Below are 24,087 nucleotides of genomic sequence, written 5' to 3'. Positions count from 1 at the left end.
CACAGAATTTAGTTTCATTTCCAAACAAACTTTTGAAGAGCAAATTGTTTTTTCTGTGGGAGGTAGGGGAAAGTCTGAAGACAGATTAATGGCTTCTCCTGCTAAATAAAGATTAAGGCTTCTGTCATTTGTAGAATGCAACTTCAATCAAAGAAAAGTCATAGGACAGCTGGTCTAACGGCCACATAATCTGCATTCGTGGATATTGCTTCTGGTAGGTTCAAAAGGTATGGGACTTTGCGAATGCAGTATCATTTCATTACATGCCATCATCATCCTTCATTAAACACGTGTGTGAGTATATGTGTATATTAAGGGGAAACTCTGGAAAGAATAAATCCTGAAGTTAGAATAATCACATTTTTACAGATAATGGCAAATAGTTTGTTTTAAATGCAACCCTACCTAAGTTCTTATCGCCAAAGTATGGAGTTGCTATAAATCAGGTTTTGAGATACTTGCATTATGAACCCAGTTTATTTTGAGAAAAAAAAAAGTACCTATTTTAGCTAGATTAACACATACTGATCAAACTCTCGATGTTCATGTAACTTACACGAAACTAAAGGCTGCAATAATTTTGTACCCCTACCAAAGTATTCTCCAGAGCCATTACCTTCCAACAGGTTATTTGCCAGGCAACACAATTTAATTATCGACTTTTTTCTGTTATCCCCTATTCTCCTGTCATTGAACTTTAACAGGCTTTTCTGACCTCGTCATGGTAAAACAAACTATAAAAGAAAAGAATGAAAGAGAAAACATAGATCAATTTTATGTGCTTAGGATTCAAGAATTTGATGCGTTGAATTTAAAATATGTATTTGCCATTTGACTTTTTTCCCCCTAGAGACACACACACAACCAAGTTTTATCTTAAAGTGCTTGAGGCTGCATATATAAATAAATATTTAGTAAATTCTTTCTCAAATGCTTTTTAGCCATTTAGCCAGACTATTCCTCAGTATTTATCCTTGCCATCCTAGTGCTCTGTCCTGAAGTAATTAAACGTTCATCACAATAATCGATATTTCAAAAAGATTGTTGCACTGCACGTGAAATGTTGAGCTTTTAAAAATGTTCTCTGGTTGTAATAGTAGCAATCCAATGTATCCTTACAAATTTGGAAATACGCACCATTTGATACCATATGTAATTTGGTTTGCTACTGGTTGATAACAAATGCTAATTGGGAATCTGTTTCTTTAAACCAATATTTTCAGAGATCGTCTTCAGGGCTTGGCACTGTGAAGAATGAAAAAGTAAATAAAATAGAGGCACAACTCTCAATTTGCATATATTATATTAAAAGGGAAAATTCCATTGTTTTATGGTAGGCCTGATTTTTAAGAACTGTACTCGGAAAACTTAGCCATAATGCTAGGAGTCCCTGTACCGTACTGTACCATACTTCTGAGGAGTGACTGACATCCAGGGGTAGGCACAGATTCCTCCTCTCTCCCTTCTCTCTCTCTCTCTCTCTCTCTCTCTCTCTCTCTCACACACACACACACACACACACACACACACACACACACACACACACAACACATAATGCAAACACACACACACACACACACACACACGAAGCTTTCCTCATTCTTCACCTGATCTATGTTAAATAAAGATGAGGAGTAAAAGCAAGACTTCACACAGTGTTTCTCTGAACCTGTGTGTAATTCCTGCAGGGTGCTATGACCCATTCCTACCTTACCCACATCCCAAAAGTGAACATTACAAAGGGGGTTGAATGGTAAAATACTATCCAGTTGATAAATACATCTCAAAAAAAAAGCCAATGTAATGGATGCCTACCTTGAATCAAAGAAAAACTAGGAAAATTTTGAAAACTGAATGATGGCTATGGAAGACCTAATGCTAAGATATTTTGTTCACTTTTCCAACACTGTATCAGTTACATTGAAATGGTTTTGAAGCTTTGATGCCTTGATTTATCTTTTGGTCCGAATATTTCTACATTAGTGCTCACAAGATTTATCACAGAAAAAGGGAGCAGAAAAATACCTTTCCATGTTACAATTTCTCAAATGCCATACTGAAATTCTATTTTTAATAAAAAACTTATTTTCTGTCTAGATGCTGCCTATAGAGTCATTATTTGTCTCAACAAACATGGGGCCTCTACCTCATTCCAGACACTTGGTGTAAGTGCAGGAGATATAACAATGAATGAACATCTAGTAGCTGCTCTGCTGGAGCTTGCTTATTAGCTGTAAATTATGGAAACTGTTAAACTTCTTTACATGGAGAAAAGTTCTAATACTTAGGAAAAACAGAGAGCTTGGGATTCTAAATTGTCAGCACCATCCAATGTAGCAATTAGCTACATGTGGAAATAGGAGCTATTGCATGTTTTCTTTAGAACGTGCTTTGATATTTTCAGAGGATCACTATGGATTTTCTATTGAGAATAGAACAATCTTGGTTTATGCCTGTCATCTGAGATTAGTTATTAATAATAATAATATTAGTTATTAATAATTCCTCTTTCATCCTCAAACTTGCCCCAGTTTGGATGATTAATCTGTAGGCATCCTAGTTTAACAGGCTGTTGAAGTAATCCAGTAAGAGATTGACTCGGGTAGCTTAAAGAAGACTGGTAGCTTTGAGGAAAAGCAGATTCTGGGTGGCAGATGGATACTTATCACATAATCCTGAGTTTCCTAAACTACAATTTGCATGTCCAGATTCAACATGGTGTATCTTCCTGGAATGTCAAATTATTGCAAAGTGTTGGATAAAACCTACTTTTGTGCTAAAACAAACAGATTTTTATGGAATAGAATACAATTTGCATGCGAATTTCTCATATATATATTTTGTACAATAAACGTTTCAACATATTTCAGCCCAAGCATGGCCCTTTCTTTCCAAGGCCTTCTTTGAGTGCCGGTCCACTCTTCCTGTTTGAGGTCCTCTGGTAGGACAGTTCGTGAAGCAGTGAAAAACCTGTTCTTACTGAGACTCATACCAGTTACTGGTAGCTAATTTTGAGTTTGTGGTTGACCAGAAGTCTGACATACCTTATATGACCTCCAGGGGAAACTGGCTGGGGCTGGCCTGCTTACAGCTAATAGCTGATTGTGGAAATCCATAAAGAATCACAAAACTATCTTTTTGCTAATGCTTCAGCCAAATATCTCCCCTGTTCTCCAGCAAAGTTACTAAAAGGTAGTAATATGCCCTAGTTTTTTTTTTTTTTTTTTTTTTAGTGAGAATCAGCATTGCAGAGGAGTTAGAGTTACAGCCTCTAGGGGGGAAAAAAGCCTAGATTTGAATTTCAGCTCAGGCGTTTACTAGTTGGGTGGTCTGGGTGACTGAGGGCTACTTACTTACTCTCTCTGTGCCTTAGTTACTTCACCTGCAAGATATCAATGTATATAGAATATTTTAACAAGGACTTTAAAATATTTGCTATTTTTGTTATTTAATTTTAAAATGTGTTTAAACATGTATTTCAGCTAAAAGAATAAATTTCTCTGATTAATTTCTGATGAATTAATTTCTGATTTATCAGTATTAATGTTCACTATCATTATGAATATATGTTATATTCAGTGATAGATTTCTGTGTAGTCAAATAAAGTGCACATAAAGCAAATTCACATATAAAATCTCCATATTGTCAACCAAATCTTTGATTTAATTTGGAGCACATAGGACACAACTCTTTTCAATTGTCTTGGCTTAGCATTGATAGAAATTATGTAAGTTGAGAAAACATTTCATTTGATTTATCACCTCTAAATGCAAATCATGCAAATCATCTGAAGCCCTTGTTTCATCTAGAAATGTGTTGTTGTACAGATGTGCAATATCTATCAATCTACAAAACAATCCTTGATTGCCTACTTCACTGCACTACCATCTGAATAGAAAAAGGCATCTCAACTCCAAATACATCATGATACTACCTTATGCACACATTCAGAAGAGTCACTGACATTTGGCAACCAAATGATCAAAATAATTATTCCCTGTTAAAATGAAATAGCTCACGGCTGCCTACTCATTGCAAAAGGACAATGTATCATTATTGCCAAAATATGAACAATCTATCAAAATTATTACATTTGAATTTAACCAAGAGTCTATTACTGAGGTAAATATTGTTGCACATGGATATATTCTTACTTGCTGTCATTCAGCCTACAGTGGTCCTGGAGATGCCCTTACCTGGGAATAACTTGGCTGATAAGAACAGCAGTTTAAAAACACCCTTTCCCCCACATTTAAAGACTTTAAAAAAAAAATCTTTAGAGCATGATAATAATTCAAGGGCAAAAAACAACAACATTTTTATTAAGCTCTACATTATTTTCCCAGAATTATACTATGTCAATTTCCAATGATACTACTAATGGCAGTAGTATGGTAATATATTTAGTCCTGTATATTGTGGTTGAAGGTAATATACACAGACATTTGCAGGAACCTGTGATTCAAGGAACTGTGCTTTATAATTGATTATAAGCTATTAGAAAATGGATTTGATGTAGCAGGAAAGCTTCCATTTCAAGGCAAATGGAAAATTTACAGTTGATTCTATTATTTATGTATTTATCTTAAATTTTACTTTCATTTATTTACTTAAATTGAGATAAAATTCATGTACCATGAGGCGAGCCACAGTGGCTCAACAGACAGACTTCTCACCTGCCCTGTGGGACACCCGGGTGAGATTTCCGGTGCTGCCCATGCAAAAAAAAATTACGTACCATGAATTAACCCTATCTTCTCTGTAAAGCTGCACCATTTGGAAGATCACCTTTGATCTTTCCAATCCTCTCTTTAGGGGTGTTTGGATTATAGCAATTCTAAATTTTTAATACTGGACGGATCTGTCACTTGTATGAGGTAGGGAGATGGAACTATCTGGTGCTCAGCCAAGGCTGGGCTAGGTTTCAGGACTTATCTGGACCAGGGACCCATTTGGAGGTTGTAGGTTTCTGGAAAGTTACTCTAGTGCATGGAACCCTTGTGGAATCTTATCTATTGCCCTAGGGGTACTTTAGGATGGCTGGAGTGGTCCTGGATGGGGGTGACAATTTATGATAGGTAGCAAGGTCTACCTGAAGCTCACATAAAAGCAACCTCCAGAGTAGCCTCTTGACTCTATTTGAACTCTCTCTGCCATTGACACTTCATTAACTACACTCCTTTCCCTCCATTTGGTCAGGTTGGAATTGTTGATCCCATGGTGCCAGGTCTGGATTCATCCCTGAGAGTCATCTCCCACATCACCAGGGAGACTTTCACCCTTGGATGTCATGTCCCACGTAGGGGGGAGGTCGATGATTTCACTTGCAGAGTTGGGCTTAGAGAGACTGAGACCTCATCTGAGCAACAAAAGAGGTCCCCTAGAAGTAACTCTTAGACATGCCTATAGGTAGTCTAAGCTTGAGGCTTCACAAGAGTAAGCCTCAAAATCGAGGGCATGGCCTGTTGATTTGGGTGTCTCTACAGTTTGGCACAGTATCCGGGGATTCTCTGATGGTAAGTTTCAATATTTCCATATTCTTTCTACCATCCCTCAGGGGACTTTGCCAATATCTTTTGATTATCTGTGTAATATACTCTAGGATATATTCAGGCATTACAATAATCTATACAGGATTAAAGGACCTCTTTTTTTATTCTGTGCCCCTTGTGTTTCAATTGTTCAAATGAGCTATACAGATAGGTTGAATTAGATTATGCACTGCAGAAAATTTCAGTCCAGACCAAAATAGACCTTTCTTCCATTGGTCTCAAAGAGTATGTGTGATTCTAAAATAAAGACACTGTCTTCCTTACCCCTATGTTCTGAATTATTTTAACCCCAACCTGTCTGGCTTCATTCTTATAGCTAAATATCAAGTTATGTATATAAAGCAACCTTTAAAAATCCAGAAATAATAATCACCACTCTGAACTTCATGTGTCTGCTCTAAAAGCTTACAATCTAAGCCCCTGTTTTCTTATAAACATTTTCTAAAAGTTATCATACCATTGTTTTTCTTTGTACCTGGCTTATTTTGCCTCAAAAAATGTCCCACATGTTCATTCACATCATTGCATGCTTTATGACTTTGTTCCTTTTTGTAGCAGCACAGCCTTCATTCATACGTATAACACCATCGTTCACCAATCTAACTTTCCATCAGTGCATCTTTCAGCCACCTGCATTCGTTGGGCATCAGGCAGAAGGCCCAAAGTCCACAGTCCATCAACATTCTCAATTTTAGATAATTTCATTGCTCCCAAGAGACAGAAAATCAATAAACCCACTTTTGCCAAATAGGAAATCTAAGCCTCCTTTAACTCTCGTCCCTCACCCCATTATATACCTCTGCTGTTGCTGTGGTAGTGCTGATGGTTTCCTTCTAAACATAGCTCATAGCATGCAATAGCAGTTTTCCCCCCGTACCTTGAACTTAAACATTCTTTGTACAAGAATTCTATCTTTGAAGTATTTCTTGTGAAAACTAATTCATATTTCTAGTGTTAATCAGTGGGACATGTAGGTCTATTCAACCGTTTTCAATCTTGTTCATCTTCAATATGATAATATTACTTCTAGACCCACTAGAGAACCACCTTCACTCCTATCTACTCCCTTACATTGGAGTTCAAACTCATTAGCTAATGGTTCACCCATCTCTAGATTCTGTGCATCTCTAAGTCCCCTATATTCTGTATTATAAGCCGCCAATTATACCTTTAAGCTGGTCATAAAAGTGGAATCATATTGTATCTATCCTCTTGCATCTGGCTATCTTTGCTGGGCCTTATGTCCTCAAGGCTCATCCATCTTCTCATGTGCTTCAGGATATCATTTTGTCTTACTGCTATATAATATTCCATTGTATGTATATACCACATTTTGTTGATCCACTCATCTGTTCATGGGCATTTGACTTGTTTCCATCTTTTAGCAATGGTGAATAATGCTGCTATGAACATAGGTGTGCAAATGTCTGTTTGTGTCATTGCTTTCAGCTCTTCTGGGTATATACCAAGTAGTGCTATAGCTGGGTCATATGGCAGCTCAATATTTAGTTTCCCAAGGAACCACCAAAGAGTATTCCACAGTGGCTGCAACATTATACATTCCAATCAGCAGTGCATAAGTGTCTCAGTTTCTCCACATCCTCTCCAACATTTAGTCTCTCGTTTGTTTAATAGCAGCCATTCTTACAGGTGTAAGGTGTATCTCATTGTAGTCTTGATCTACATTTCCCTTATAGCCAGTGAAAATGAGCATCTCTTCATGTGCTTTTTTTATTATTATTAAATAAAAAAGATTAACTAACAAAACATTTAGAAATCATTCCATTCTACATATACAATCAGTAATTCTTAACATCATCACATAGTTGCATATTCATCATTTCTTAGTACATTTGCATCGATTTATAAAAAGAAATAAAAAGATAACAGAAAAAGAAATAAAACAGTAATAAAGAGAAAAAAAAAACACTGTACCTCATATGCAGCTTCATTCAGTGTTTTAACATAATTACATTACAATTAAGTAGTATTGTACTGCCCATTTCTGAGTTTTTGCATCCAGCCCTTTTGCACAGTCTATATCCCTTCAGCTCCAATTATCCATTGTCTTACCCTATTTCTATCTCCTGATGGTCTCTGTTACCAATGACATATTCCAAGTTTATTCACAAATGTCGGTTCATATCAGTGGGACCATACAGTATTTGTCCTTTACTTTTTGGTTAGTCTCACTCAGCATAATGTTCTCTAGGTCCATCCATGTTATTACATGCTTCATAAGTTTATTCTGTCTTAGAGCTGCATAATATTCCATCGTATGTATATACCACAGTTTGTTTAGCCACTTGTCTGTTGATGGACATTTTGGCTGTTTCCATCTCTTTTCAATTGTAAATAATGCTGCTATAAACATTGGTGTGCAAATATCCGTTTTTGTTTTTGCCCTTAAGTCCTCTGAGTAGATACCTAGCAATGGTATTGCTGGGTCATATGGCAATTCTATATTCAGGTTTTTGAGGAACCGCCAAACTACCTTCAACAGGGGTTGCACCATTTGACATTCCCACCAACAGTGGATAAGTGTGCCTCTTTCTCCGCATCCTCTGCAGCACTTGTCATTTTCTGTTTTGTTGATAATGGCCATTCTGGTGGGTGTGAGATGATATCTCATTGTGGTTTTGATTTGCATTTCTCTAATGGCCAGGGACATTGAGCATCTCTTCATGTGCCTTTTGAACATTTGTATTTCCTCTTCTGGTAGGTGTCTGTTCAAGTCTTTTTCCCATTTTGTAATTGGGTTGGCTGTCTTTTTGTTGTTGAGTTGGACAATCTCTTTATAAATTCTGGATACTAGACCTTTATCTGATATATCATTTCCAAATATTGTCTCCCATTGTGTATGCTGTCTTTTTACTTTCTTGATGAAGCTCTTTAATGCACGAAAGTGTTTAATTTTGAGGAGCTCCCATTTATTTATTTCTTTCTTCAGTGCTCTTGCTTTAGGTTTAAGGTCCATAAAACTGCCTCCCATTGTAAGATTCATAAGATATCTCCCTACCTTTTCCTCTAACTGTTTTATGGTCTTAGACCTAATGTTTAGATCTTTGGTCCATTTTGAGTTAACTTTTGTGTAGGGTGTGCGATACGGGTCCTCTTTCATTCTTTTGCATATGGATATCCAGTTCTCTAGGCACCATTTACTGAAGAGACTGTTCTGTCCCAGGTGAGTTGGCTTGACTGCCTTATCAAAGATCAAATGTCCATAGATGAGAGGGTCTATATCTGAGCACTCTATTCGATTCCATTGGTTGATATATCTATCTTTATGCCAGTACTATGCTGTTTTGACCACTGTGGCTTCATAATATGCCTTAAAGTCAGGCAGCATGAGACCTCCAGCTTCATTTTTTTCCCTCAAGATACTTTTAGCAATTCAGGGCACCCTGCCCTTCCAGATAAATTTGCTTATTGGTTTTTCTATTTCTGAAAAATAAGTTGCTGGGATTTTTATTGGAATTGCGTTGAATCTGTAAATCAATTTAGGTAGAATTGACATCTTAACTATGTTTAGTCTTCCAATCCATGAATGCAGTATACCTTTACATGTATGTAGGTCTTCCTTAATTCTTCAAAAATGAATTATGGTTTTTAATGTACAAGTCTGCTTATCTTGTTAATTTTTTTCCTATTTATTTTGTTCTTTTTTCATGCTATCACAAATGGAATTGTTTTCTTAATTTCACTTCAGAGTATTAAGTGCAAATGAATAGAAATACAATTGATTTTATATATTGATCTTGTATCCTGCAATCTTACTGAGCTTTAGTAAGTTATGTGTATGTGTGTGTGTGTGTATATTTCATGAGATTTTCTATTCAAGATTGTTATCTGTGAATAAAAAGAGTTTGACTACTTCCTTTGCAATATCGATGCCTTTTATTTCTTTTTCTTGTCTAGTTTCTCTTGCTTGAACCTCCAGGACAAATTTGAATAGAGATACAAGAGCAGACATCCTTATCTTGTTCCTGTTCTTAGAGGCAAAGCATTTAATCTTTTCCATCAAACTATCATGTTAGCTGTGGCTTTTCATAGTTTCTAGAGGTGCTTTTTTGTAAATGGGACACTCCCTTCTATTCCTAATTTGTTGAATGTTTTTATCATGAAGGCATTGTTGAATTTTTGTGATATAACTTTTCTGCATCTACCAAGATGATTGTGTTGTTTTATCCTTTAGTCTATTTTATGATGCATTGCATTGATTGATTTTTTAATTTTTTATTTTTACTTTTTTGGGCACGGATAGGCTTCAGAAACCAAACCTGGGTCTCTGGCATGCCAGGCAAGAATTCTGCCACTGAGCCACTGTGCACTACGTATATTGATTGATATTTAAATGTTAAACAAACTTTGTATTTCTGGGACAAATCCCACTCAGTCATGCTGTGTAATCCTTTTTATGTGTTTATTGTCTGGGTTAGGTTTTCTAGTATTTTGTTAAGATTTTTTAAATTTTCATCTATATTCATAAGGGATATTCATCTGTTGATTTCTCTTGATGTCTTCTTTGTCTGGGTTTAAAACCAGGGTAGCATGGCCCCATAGAATGAGTTGGGAAAGGTTCCCTACTATTTTTTTGAAGAATTTGTGAAGGATTGGTGTTAATTATTTTTAAATGTTTAGTAGAATTCACAGTGAGTCCATCTGGATGTGGACTTTTCTTTGTGAGGAGTATTTTTTGTTACTAATTCAATATTTTTCCCTTCTTATAGGTCTATTTAAATTTTCTATTTCTTCTTGATTCATTTTGTGACTTTCTGACACTTACCCATTTCATCCAGAATTATTTAATTTGTTGATATGCCATTATTGATAGTATTCCCTTATGATTCTTATTGTTTCTGTAAGGTCAGTAGTAATGTCTCCTTTTCATTCCTGATTGTAATTATTTGAGTCCTCTCTCTCTTTATTTTTCCTCATTAGTCTATCCAAAGATTTGTTGATCTAGTTAATGTTTTCAAAGAACAAATTTTTGTCTCAATGATACTTCTCCATTGTTTTTCAATTCTCTAAGTCATTTATTTCCCCTCTAGTCTTTAATATTTCCTTCCTTCTGCTTGCTTTGGGTTTAGTTTATTCTTCTTTTTCTAGATTTTTAAGGCATATATTAAGTTATTGATTTGAAATCTTTCTTCATTTTTAATATAGATATTTACAGCAATGAATTTTCCTCTAAACATTGCATTAGTGGCATCTCATAAGTTATGGTATGTTGTGTTTTCAGGTTTTGTCTTCTACAAGTATTTTCTCATTTCTTTTGTGATTTCTTCTTTAACCTATTGGTCATTTAGTAGAGTGTTGTTTAACTTCCATATATTTGTGAATTTCCAAAATTCCTCTTTACTGATTTCTAATGTCATCCCACTGTGATCATATAATATACATTTTAAGATTTCAATACTTCTAAATTTATTTCAAATCAGTCTTTAGTTAAAATCCAGGCTATCCCAGAGAAGATTTCATTTGCATTTAAGAAGAATATGTAATTCTGCTATCATTAGGAGGTGTATAATATAGATGTCTATTAGATCTAGTTAATTTTTTGTAGTGTTGTTCAAGTTGTATATTTCCTTGTTATGTTCATTTTTTCTCTGATTGTTATATCCACTATTTGAAACGAGATATAGCAGTCTTCAACTATTATTGATGAATTGTCTATCTCCCTTTCACTTCTATCAGTTTTTGTACCAGGCATTTTTAAGCTATGTCTTTGGTTGCATACACATTTATAGTTGTTATGTCTTCGTGTTACATTGTCCTTTTACCATAACAAAATATCCTTCTTTACCTCATACCAATGTTTTTGTGTCTTAAAGTCTATTTTGTCTCATAGTAATATAGAGACTCCAGTTGTTTTTTGTTTACTATTTCAAGGTGTATCTCTTTCCAACCCATTATTTTTTATCTATTTGTGGGAATATCATTGGCAGCATATAGTTGGATCATGTATTTTTATCCATTCTGCCAATCTCTATCTTTTGATTGGTGATTTTGATACATTCACATTAAATGTAATTACTGTTTAGGTAGAATTTACATCTGCCAATTTATATTTACTTTCTATATATCTAAGGTATTTTTCATTCATGTCTTCCTCAATTACTGCCTTATTTTGCATGTTAAATAAAATTTTTCTACTCTCATTTTAATCCTGTCATTTATTTTATTATTTTGTTGAACTATTTTCTTAATACCTTCCCTAGAATTTTGAAATCACCATCACCATCATGCACAACAACACGATGATTTAAAAAGTTTAAGGAATTTCATTTCCCAGTGCCTGCCCATGCAAAAAAAAAAAAAAAAAAAAAGTCTAGGGAAGGCACTAAAAAAAATTGCTCAACAAAGTAATAAAATAACTTTTATCCTGTATAACTCTGTTCACTCCCCATTCCTTCCTACTATTACTGCCATAAAATTACATTTATGAACACTATATGCACACCAACACAGACTTGTAATTATTGATTTATGCTGCTGTTTCTTAAAATCAGATATGAAAGGGAAAAGAATTACAAAAATTACATTTATGCTGGGTTTTAAAAAATATTTACCTATGAAGTTACCTTTACTGGTGTTTTTTATTTCTTCATATAGGTTCAAGTTACTTTCTAGTGTCCTTTCATTTTGGCCTGAAGGACTTCTTTTGCTACTTCTTGCAGTACAGGTCTTCTAGCCATGAATTCCCTCAGTTTCATGTTTATCTAGGAGGGTCTTAATTTTATCTTCATTTTGAAGAATAATTTTTCTGGTTGTTGAATCCTTGGCTAACTGTCTTTTACTTTCAGCACTTTGGTTATGTGTTGTCACTGCCTGCTTCTAGCATCATCATGGTTTCTAGTAGGAAATCAACTGTTCTGGGAAGATAGTGGAGTAGGACAGATGGAGTTCACCCCTGCTCCAAGGAACAGCTAGAGAAGTGACAGAAAAACAACTGGAATAATGATTCCAGGCTGTAAGTGATCTGGGAAGGTCCACATTGGGAAGCCCTGGTCACAAAAGTTGAAAAATTGAGGTGCAGAGAACTGTAGACCATCCAGCTGGTGCAAACAGCGTGATGTACCCCTTCCCAAACAGACATCCAGAGCCTTCAGGAGTGCACAGAAAGAGAGACAGGGACAATGGAAATAAGCCAAGCCGCATTCCTTGACCATGCTATACCCATGCCCGCCACCCCAAGCCTGTGACCTATGACTGTCCTACCTATGCACTTGAACCTATCACCTACCCGCAAATGTGCTCCAAGCACCCCCCCACCACACCCCAATCCCACACACCTGCGCACGCCTGACCCACCTCTCCTGCCCCACCCTGTCATCTGCCCCCCACTGTGCTCCAAGCACCCCCTACCACACCCCAGTCCCACACACCTGCACACGCCTGCCCCATATCTCCCTTCCCACCCCCTCACCTGTCCCTTACTGTGCTCCAAGTACAACCCCCCCACTCTCCAATCCCACACACCTGCATATGCCTGCCCCAGCTCTCCCACCCCAGCACAAAGTCTCACCCTCCCCAAAGACCTGAGCACCATGCCCGCTGACCTGCCCCCCACCTGCCCCTCCTTGCCCTCCGCAGGTGGTCATCTGCACAACTGGAATGTAGAAACTCACCTTCATATTTGGACTATACCTGCCCCACCCTACACAAGCACAACCCCTCCCTGCTTCCCCCCCCCCCCCCGAGCTCTGCACATGGGCACACCAGGGCCCAGCCCTTCAGACCTGCACATGTGCACAGCTACATCCTGCTCACCTGGCACCCATGCATCCATGTACCAACCTCTCAATCCCTGCACCCCACTCCCGTTGTCCCATGCACATGCACACTTGCCCCACCACCTGCACAAGCACCCTGCTCCTACACCTAGCAGGTACTCATGTGTGCATCTGTGCTACCTAGGCCCTGCCCTGCATATACATGCACTACTGCCCAAACACCCACACACCAGCACACCCATGTCAGGGCAACCCACATCCAACATCACCTTCCCACGATTCACATCCTGCAATGCCTGTGGACTGTGCCCTGCCCCTGCACACCCATGCCCCACCCTCCCTGTGCCCTGACCTCTGTGCCTTGCACCCCACACCCTAATACCCATGACCCCCATGTCCCATACATCCACCCTCATCTTCCCTGCACACCACACCCCATGCACCGCACAAGACCCCCATCCACCTCCTGCCATGCCTTACCCTTTGTCCCCCATGCTACACTCTGCTCTTATGCTCCAAGGCCTGCCTGAGCTGCACCCCACCCCCCACAGTCCTTGCACCACACCTCCACAACCCCAAACCCCACATCCAAGCTCACAGGCACCAGCAGAGCATGCCCAACCCATGCCTATACCTGTGTCACAGCCTGTCATCACACTGTTGTGCCCCACCCCCATGCCACACATCCTTCTCCACACCCATCCTACAAACTTAAAACTTTAGACTACTAAAGAAACCAACTTCCAAAGTAACCCTATCAAGATATTTACATGCCTTGAAGGCAACAGAAGATCAATAAGCATATGATGATGTAGATTTATATAGCCCAGCTTAATAACCAAATTAAAACACCAGAGGAGACACAAAATTTGGAAAAACTAAACAAAAATATTCATATAACTCTACTAAATAAAATTAATGGGTTGGCTAATGACATAAAGGAGATCAAGAAGACACTAGAAGAGCACAAAGATACAAATAGATTGAAAGTGAAAGGATGGAAAAATATATTCCATGCAAGCTATAACAAAAACTAAGCAGTATTAGCTGTAATAATATCTGACAAAATAGACTTTAAATGAAAACAAAAAATAAGAAACAAAGAATGACACTATATATTTTTAAAAGGTGAATGAAATTCACTAAAAGAAATAACAATCATAAATGTTTATGTTCCCAATCAAGGAGCTCCAAAGTACATGAGACAAACTTTGGCAAAATCGAAGGGAGAAACAGACATTTCAACAATAATAGTAGGAGACTTCAATACACCACTCTCCTCTATAGATAGACCAACCAAACAGAGGATCAGCAAGCAAATAGAGAATTTAATTTGATAAATGAATTAGACCTAACAGACATATATATGCCGTTACATCCCAAAAGAATAGGATATACATTCTTCTCTAATGCCCATGGGACATTCTCCAGGATAGATCATATGCTGGGGCACAAAATATGTCTTTATAAAATTTAAAACATTGAAATTATTCCAGGCACTTTCTCTGATCACAAAGGAATGAAGCTGGAAACTAATAACCACCAAAGAACGAGAACGTTCACAAATATATGGATATTAAATAGCAACACTCTTAAACAACCAGTGAGCCAGAGCAGAAATTTTTGTTAGAGAAATCAGTCGCTATCTGGAGATGAATGAAATGAGATTACAACATATCAGAACATATGGGATGTTTCAAAGGCTGTGTGGAGAGAGAAATTTATTGTTCTAAATGCCTTCATTTAAAAGGAAGAAAGAGCAAAAATCGAGGACTTAATTGCTCACCTGGAGGAACTTGGGAAAGACCAGAAAACTAACCCCAAAGCAAATATAAAAGAAGAGAAATAACAAAGATTAAAGCAGAATTAAATGAATGGGAGAGCAAAAGACCAACAGAAAGAATCAATAAAACCAAAAGTTGGCTCTTTGAGAAAATCAATAAAATCGATGGACCTCTAGCAGGGCTAACAAAGGGAAAAAAAACAGGATGCTAATAAACAAACTCAGAAATGAGAGGGAGGTCAATATCACAGATCCCAAAGAAATTTTTTAAAAAATCATAAGAGGATACTATAAACAACTATACACCAACAAATAGACAACTCAGATAAAATGAACAAATTCGTGGAAACACATGAACAACCCACACTGACTTTAGAAGAAATAGAAAATCTCAACACACCAATTACAGGTACAGAGGGGCAATCAGTCATCAAAAAATCTTCTTACAAAGAAAGCCCAGGACCACATGGCTTCACAGGGTAATTTTTTCAAACATTACAAAAAGAACTACCACCAATCCTACTCAAACCTTTTCAAAAAAAAAAAAATTGAGGAAAAAGGAACACTACCCAACTCATTTTACAAAAATAACATCACTTTAATACCAAAACCAGGTAAAGATGCTATAAGAAAGGAAAACTGCAGGCCAATCTCCCTGATGAACGTAGCTGCAAAAATTCTCAACAAAATACCAGCAAATCGAATCCAACAACACATTAAAATGATTACACCCCATGACCAAGTAGGGTTCATATCAGGAATACAAGGATGGTTCCTGATCACAAGAAAAATCAACTAATGTAATATAGCTCATTAACAAATTGAAAGAGAAAAATTACCTGATCACTCAATTGATGTTGAAAAAGCATTCAACAAAATTCAACATTATTTTCTGATAAAAACACTTAAAAAGGTAGGAATCAAAGGTAACTTCCTCAATATGATAAAGGGCATATATGACAAACCCATAGCCAGCATTGTACTAAATGATGAGAAATTGAAAGCTTTCCCCTAAGATTGGGAATGAGACAAGGGTACCCTTTGTCACCACTATTATTCAAGATTGTATTAGAAGTCCTTCTTAGAGCAATCAGGCAAGAAAAAGAAACAAAAGGCATTCAAATTGGAAAGGAAGAGGTAAAACTTTCATTATTGCAGATGACATGATACTGTATTTGAAAATCCTGAGAAATCTACAACAAAGTTACATGAGCTAATAAACAAATACAGTGTGTTGGCAGTATACAAAATTAATGTGCAAATAACAGTAATATTTTTATACATAGTCAATGACCTAACTGAGGAGTCAATTAAGGAAAAAATTCCATCCAAAATAGCTACTAAAAGAATCAAGTATCTAAGAATGAACTTAAGTACATAAAGAACTTGTACAGAGAAAACTCCATAACATTGCTAAAAGAATTCAAATAATTCTAAATAGGTGGGAAGCATTCCCTGCTCATGGATAGGAAGGTTAAATGTAGTTAAGATGTCAATTCTACCCAAACTGATCTACAGATTCAATACAGTGCCAATAAAAATTCTAACAACCTACTTTGAAGACTTGGAAAAGCTAATTACCAAATTCATCTGGAAGGGAAAGAGACCCCAAATAGCTAAAATCATCTTTAAAAAGAAGAACATAGTGGGAGGATTAATACTTCTTAATTTTTAAATTTATTATAAAACCATAGTGGTCAAAACATGGTATTAGCACAAAGACAGAAGTATTGGCCAATGGAATTGAATCAAGAGCACAGTAATAGATGACCAAATCTAAGGGACAAATGATCTTTGACAAGACCCCCAAATCGATTGAACTGTGACAAAATAGTCTTTTCAATGAATGGGCATGGAAGAACTGGATATCAATAGCCAAAAGAATGAAATAGGACCCATACCTTACACCCTACACAAAAATGAACTCTAACTGGATTAAATATCTAAATACATGAACCAATACCTTAAAGCTCCTAGAAGAAAATGTGGGGAAACTTTGGGAAGCAGTTTCCTAAACTTTATACCCAAAGCACAAGCAACAAAAGAAAAAAAATAGATAAATGGTAACTCCTCAAAATCAAATGCTTTTGCACCTCAAAAGACTTTGTCAAAAAGATGAAGAGTCAGCCAACTCAATGTGAGAAAGTATTTGGAAATCACACATCAGATAATGGTTTAATATCCTGTATACATAAAGAAATCATACAACTCAACAACAAAAGAACAAACAACACAATTATAAAATGGCCTAAAAATATCAATAAGCATTTTTCTGAAGAGCAAATACAGATAGATGGCTCAAAAGCACATGAAGAGATGCTCATTTTCATTAGCTATAAGGAAAATGCAGATCAAGACTACAAATGAGATACCACTTCACATCTGTGAGAATGGCTGCTATTAAACAAATAGGAAACTACAAATGTTGGATAGGATTTGGAAAAATTGGAATACTTATGCACAGCTGGTGGGAATGTATAATGGTACAGTCACTATGGAAGACAGTCTGGCTGTTCCTCAGAAAATGAAATATTGAACTGCCCTATGACCCAGCAATACCACTACTTGGAATATACCCAGAAGAGCTGGAAGCAGTGACAAAAACAGATTTTCACACCTATGTTTATAGCAACACTATTCACAATCTCCAAAAGATGGAAACAATCCAAGTGCCCATCAATAGATGAGTGGATCAACAAAATGTGGTATATACATACAATGGAATATTATATAGCAGTAAGACAAAATGATGTCTTGAAGCACGTGACAAGATGAATGAGCTTTGAGGACAATGTGCTGAGTGAAATGAGCCAGATACAAAAGGATAAATACTGAATGATTCCACTTTTATGACCACGGTAAAGGTAAAATCAGAAGCTTATAATACAGAATATAGGAGACGTAGAGATACATGGAAGCCAGAGATATAAGAATGGTTAGTTACTGAAGTTGAAGTTAAATGTAAGGGAATAGAAAGAAGTGAAGGTGGTTCACTAGTGGGTCCATAAGTAATACTTCTGTATTGAAGGTGAACATGATTGAAAGGGGTTGTGTAGACCCATGTGTCCCACCAATTAACACTACAAATATACATAGTTCTTGCATGAACTACTGCAAAGTTATGAATCTTGTACAAAGAGTGTATAATTTCATGATATGGGGGGAAGTTGCTATTGTGTGCTGTGGGCTACGTTTAACTGGAAAGCATCAACAGTACTACAGCAACACCAGTTGTAAATAATTGGGGGAGGGACAAGAGTTAAGGGGAGGTTTGGATTTTCTATTTGGTGAGAGTGTGTTTTTTTGGTCATCTTTCTCTTGGGAACAATGAAATTATCTAAACTTGAAAGTGTTGATGGACTATTGACTTTGACCATAATACATGATGCCCAGTGGATGGAGCAGTTGAAGGATACACTGACTGAGAAGTAGATTGGTAAATGATGCATATGATCGAATATTGTGCTACCACAAAAAAGGAATGCAGTTGTGAGACACACAATGTTGTGAATGAACCTGTGGGACATTTGATGGGCAAAATAAGCCAGAAACAAGGAAGCAAATATTGTATGGTCTCATTTAGAAAATACTTATAAGAAAACTGGGGCCTAGATTGTAAGCTTTTATAGCAGTCACATTTAATCCAGAGCAGTAATTATTATTTCTGGATTTTGAGAGGCTGTTTTATATATGAATAGCCTGATATTTAGCAATAAGAACGAAGATGATCAAGTTGGGATTAAGCTAATTGAGAATACTGGGTTAAGGAAGACTTTGTCTGTATTTTAGAACTTCATATACTCTTTGAAACCAGAGGAATAAACGTGTATTTCATCAAGAATTTAAAATTTTTGTCACATTATCTAACTCAACCTGCCCGTATAGATCACTTAAACAATCCAATCACAGGGAGCCCAGAATAAAAATGAGGGCCTCTTTCCCATCCCCTCTATGTGGGGCAAGACATCCAGGGGTGAAAATTTCCCTGGCGGCATGGGAGATGATTCCCACGGATGAGTCCAGTCCTGGAACCATGGGATCAACAATTCCATCCCAACCAAAAGGGGGAAAAGAAGTGTAACTAAAATATCAGTGGCAGAGACAGTTCAAATAGAGTCGAGAGGCTACTCTGGAGGTTACTTTTATGCAAGCTTTAGTCAGATATTGCTATCTATCATAACATGCCAAATCCCAACCAAAGCCATTCCAGACAATCCTAAGGAACACCAAGGGCAATATATATATAAGATTCTACAAAGGTTCCATGCACTAGGGTAACTTTCCAGAGACCTACAGCCTCCAGATGGGTCCCTGGACCAGATAAGTCCTGAAACCTAGAGGGCCCAGCCTCTCCAACACATCAGATAGTTCCATCTTCCTACCCCATGTTATTGATAGCCCTTTCCAACATGAAAAAGTTAGAATAGCCAAAGACCAAATACCTTTAAGGAGAGGAATAGAAAGATTAAAGTTGTTGGTGTAGTTATAGAGAGAAGATAGAATTTAACAAATGTATATGATTGCTGAATAATTAAATTGAGATCTCTTTTAGTCTCCAGTATCTTAGAGCAGCTAGAAGTAAAAACCTAAAATTTTGGAATTGTAACCGATGCCTAATTCTGAAATCTGTTCTACAACTAATTGCTGTGCTGTGCTGTGCCTGAAAAATTTATTGCTTTTTTGTGCACATGTTATTCTCTCTCTCTCTCTCTCTCTCTCTCTCTCTCTCTCTCTCTCTCTCTCTCTCTCTCTCTCTCTCTCTCTCTCTCCCTCCCTCACACGCACACACACACACACACACACACACACACAAATCTATTGTGATGATAAAAAACATATTTATTCCTTCTGACTTATGTTCTCAAGCAGCTAGAAGGGAAAATCTGAGAGGATCATATGGTAGCCCATCACAAACTCTGGGATCTGTCCTGCAACTACTTGTTGAAGAGAGCTTTTTTCTTTCTCTGCTTTGTATATACGTTATATTATACATTATACAATTTTGTTTAATGAAGGCCTTTAATTCTACTTAGCTTAATGTAATTCCTGGATATATTAAGCAGATAAGAAAAAGAATATTGGCAAAGTCCTTTTAAGGATGGGAGAAAAAATATGGAACTATTACATTTTTCCACCAGGGACACCTCTGATATTGTGTCAAACATAAGGACACCCAAATCAATAGGGCAAGTCCTGGATTTTGAGGCTTGCTCTTGTGAAGTTCATGTGTGTATCAGAGAAGCTCAGCCTACTTATAGGTATACCTAAGAGTTACTTCTGCCAGACCTCTTTTGTTGCTCAGATGTGGCCTCTCTCTTTCTAAGCCCAACTCTGCAAGTGAATCATTGCCCTTCCTCCTTCATGGGACATGACACACAGGTGTGAATGTCTCCCTGGCAGCATGGGAGATGACTCCCAAGGATAAGATTGGCCTTGGCACAATGGGATCAACAATGCCATCATGGCCAAAAGAGGAAAAGAAGTGTAATAAATACGGTATCAGTGGCTGAGAGAGTTCAAATAGACTTGAGAGGCTACCGTGGAGTTTGCTCTTATGCAAGCTTCAGTTAGCCACTGTTACCTAGCATAGCTTGCCAAACCCCACCCAAAACCATTCCTGCTAATCCTAAAGAATATCTAGGGCATTGTATAAGATTATACAAATGTCCCTCACACTAGAGTAACTTTCCTGAAACCTATAACCTCCAGATGGGTCCCCGGACCAGATAAGTCCTGAAACCTAGAAAGCCCAACCTTTTCCATGCATTAACTAGTTCCATCTCCCTACTCCATATTAACAGGAGCCCCTTCCAACGTGAAAAAGTTAGAATGGGCATAGCCCAAATACCCCTAAAGAATGGGAGAAAAATGGTGATGATGGAGTTTTAAAAGAAGGTAGGTTTTAACAAATGAGTGTGAATGTTGAATCATTATATTGCTATTTCTTTTAATCCCCAGTGTCTGGGAGCAGCTAGTAAAAATCTAAAAAGTTGGAATTGTAACCCATACCAAATTCTGAAATCTGTTCTACAACTAATTGTTATGATGTGCTTTGAAATTTATTCCTTCTTTTATAGATGTTATTTTCACACTCAAAAAAAGGTCTATTGTAGATGATCAAAAAAAATAAAAATAAAATAAAATTTAAAAAGTTGTTCCATTTCTGGTATATTGGATTCCGGCATCTTTCAGACTAAAACAGGTACCAGAGAAGTGGGGTGCTACAGTTTGCAAATAGGAAACATGTTGGAATGACTTTTTTAATGGATAAGGAAGATTCTGGAAGACTTGTGAGGAGCTCGATTAAGAAGGTCTAGAACGCTTTGAAGAAACTGTTGGTAAAAATGTGGACTCTAAAGATAGCTTTGATAAGTTCCTAGACCCAAACCGGAAGGAAAGTAACCCTTATTTTAAAGTGGCAATGAATTTGGCAAAATTGACTGGTTTTAGGTGGATGGCAGGTTTTAAAAGGCATGAACTTGGATATTTAGCAGAAGACATTTCCAAATTAAATGTGGAATGTGCAGCCTGGTTTCTCCTTGCAGCTTATAGTGAAATGTGATGGGAAAGAGATAAACTGAGAACTGAACTCTGGCATATAAAGAAACCATAAATTGATGATCTGGAAAATTTTGGGTTTCTGGAAAGGGAGACCCCAGAGAATACTGACCCGTGTGAGGATTTAACCAAACATGGAAGCTGTCAGCCATTTCAGAAAAAAACAGAAACACAGATGAAGTTATCCAGGAAGAATTTGTGAAAAATCCTTTTGTCTGATGGGCAGGATCCCAGTACATTGCATAGGAAACCAACAATAGTCTTGTGGGATCTGTATAAATGGAACCACTAGTCTGGACTAAAAGGGAGAGAAAAGGGACAAACTGAAGGAAAAGTAACTTCCGAGATGGAACAATGGAAGCCAAGGTCTGAAGTCAAGAAACCTCAGGCTAGGATGCAGACCCACCCATGCACTTGGGGAGGGTGAGTTTGCCCTGAAAGCAGAAGATTGGCTTTCTATCTCATTACTCAGAATGAGTTGTGCCCCCTCAGGCCTTGGAGAGGGTGGAGAACATTCCTTCGGGATTGGGGAGAGCCTGTCTGCCACCCAATTGTTCTGGAGAGATTGAGCATGTGCCCCAGAGATAGCAGAGAGCCCAGGTGCAGCCCTGATGTTTGGAGAGAGTGAAGCCAAGTAAAAGGTGGTCTCCCAATGCAGCAAGGCCGCTGCATATGTCCTTGGAAAGGGTGGGACTGCCACCTTCCACAGCCTGGGGATAAATGCCCTCAGACTTTGAAATCCAATAGCATTTTCCATGCAGGTTTCCAGAACTGTTTGGGTCCTGTGACCCTGTGTTCTTTGCAATTTCTTCCTGTGGAAATGGGTATATGTATTCTATGACTGTCCCTCCTCTGTATATTGGCAGCAGATAATTTTTTCTGAGTTCTCAGGTCCAGAGCCAGAGGAGAATTTTGCCTAGGACAGACCATGCCTGTAGCTGACTTTGATAAGATTTTTTACTGTTTCTGATTTTGAATTGCATTTGTATTGTTACTTAAATTGTTTAAGGCTTTCTGATACTGTTATGGGATGAAGGTATTTTGCATTTGGAAAGAACATATCTTTTGGGAGTCCAAAGGGTGGAATATGCTGCTTTGAATTTGTTCTGTACCCCAGAAAAGCCATGTTTTTAATCTTCATTTGATATTGCTGGGTGGAATCTTTTTTATTGTTTTCATGGAGATATGACACACCCAATTGTGGGTGGTAACTTTTGATTAGATGGTTTCCATGGAGATGTGTCTCCACCCATTCAAGGCGGGGTTGTTTATAGGAGAACTCTAAGATAGAAACATTTTGGAAAAAGGCTTATAGCCACCAGAACCAACAGAGCCAACAGAACAGACAGAGCCCAAAGGAAGCCACTGAAGAAACCTGGAGAGAAAGCTAGCAGATGCCGCTGTGTGCTTTTTCCACTGAGAGAGAAACCCTGAATATCATTGGCCTTCTTGAACCAAGGTATCTTCCCTAGATGCCTTAATTTGGCATTTATGGCCTTAGAATTGTAAACTTGCAAGTTAATAAATTCCCCTTTTTAAAAGCTGTTTTGTTTCTTGTATCTCTCATTCTGGCAGTTTCAAACTAGAACACTGTGGTTCTCCAGTAGACATGACAAGAAATTGTCAGAGATATTCTATGTTCAACAGTATTATATCTTTTCTGTCCTAAATAATAGTTGCAATGAGACCCATTCCCATCTTTCAGAAATTCTTTAAGTCAACCCACTGAAAGATCATGGAAGTGACTGAATTACAGTTTGCTCATGCAAAATTTTGTGATTGAGCCATAAAGCTGGTTCAGATCTTTCAGATCCTTAAAATGTGTAAATTCTTGTCTTGTTATTGCTGTCACAATGTTTCTGGTATCAACTCTATCAAAATTGAATTGGTAGTTTAACATTAAACAATCAAATACAGTGCATCAGGTTTTTTTAATTTCCCAGAAATGGATTTAATGGTTAAGTTTTTTAGGTTAGCTGATGATTTTGATATAGCTTAAAGTAAAATATTTCAAAGTATAAAACTGTAGTTCTTTCATGGTTGAGGTAGATGACTTTACTTTTAAAAAGTCAGGGTAAAATTATTTCTGCCACATGCTTTGATATGGAATTATAAGTTTCCATTCAAATATATCTTCAGGAATTTGAATAGCTCGCAAAGTGCTTCTTAAAGAAAATGTTTCAACGCACCTCTGTGCAACAGGGAGCTCTTCTCTACAGAACCCAATATGATTTTCCAAAGGCCCCAGAATAACTTCCTAACTTAAATTTTTGTACTTCTTGTTCTTATATACTTAAGAAAATATTGCTTGGTGTCAACTATCCATGCTATCTCAATTTCTATACCAGACCTGCTTGGTATTGATTGGTCTCTTTCTTCACTCCCTTAAACTATCTCAGATTGGAATTTTCTTATTTTTCTCTGCAGTGCCTTAATATTTTGCTTGAATCTCTATGT

This window comes from Tamandua tetradactyla, chromosome 14 (assembly GCF_023851605.1).
Source record: "Tamandua tetradactyla isolate mTamTet1 chromosome 14, mTamTet1.pri, whole genome shotgun sequence".
In the NCBI taxonomy this organism is placed as follows: Eukaryota; Metazoa; Chordata; class Mammalia; order Pilosa; family Myrmecophagidae; genus Tamandua; species Tamandua tetradactyla.
The sequence above is the reverse complement of the archived record's forward strand: the minus strand, read 5'-3'. Positions refer to the sequence as shown.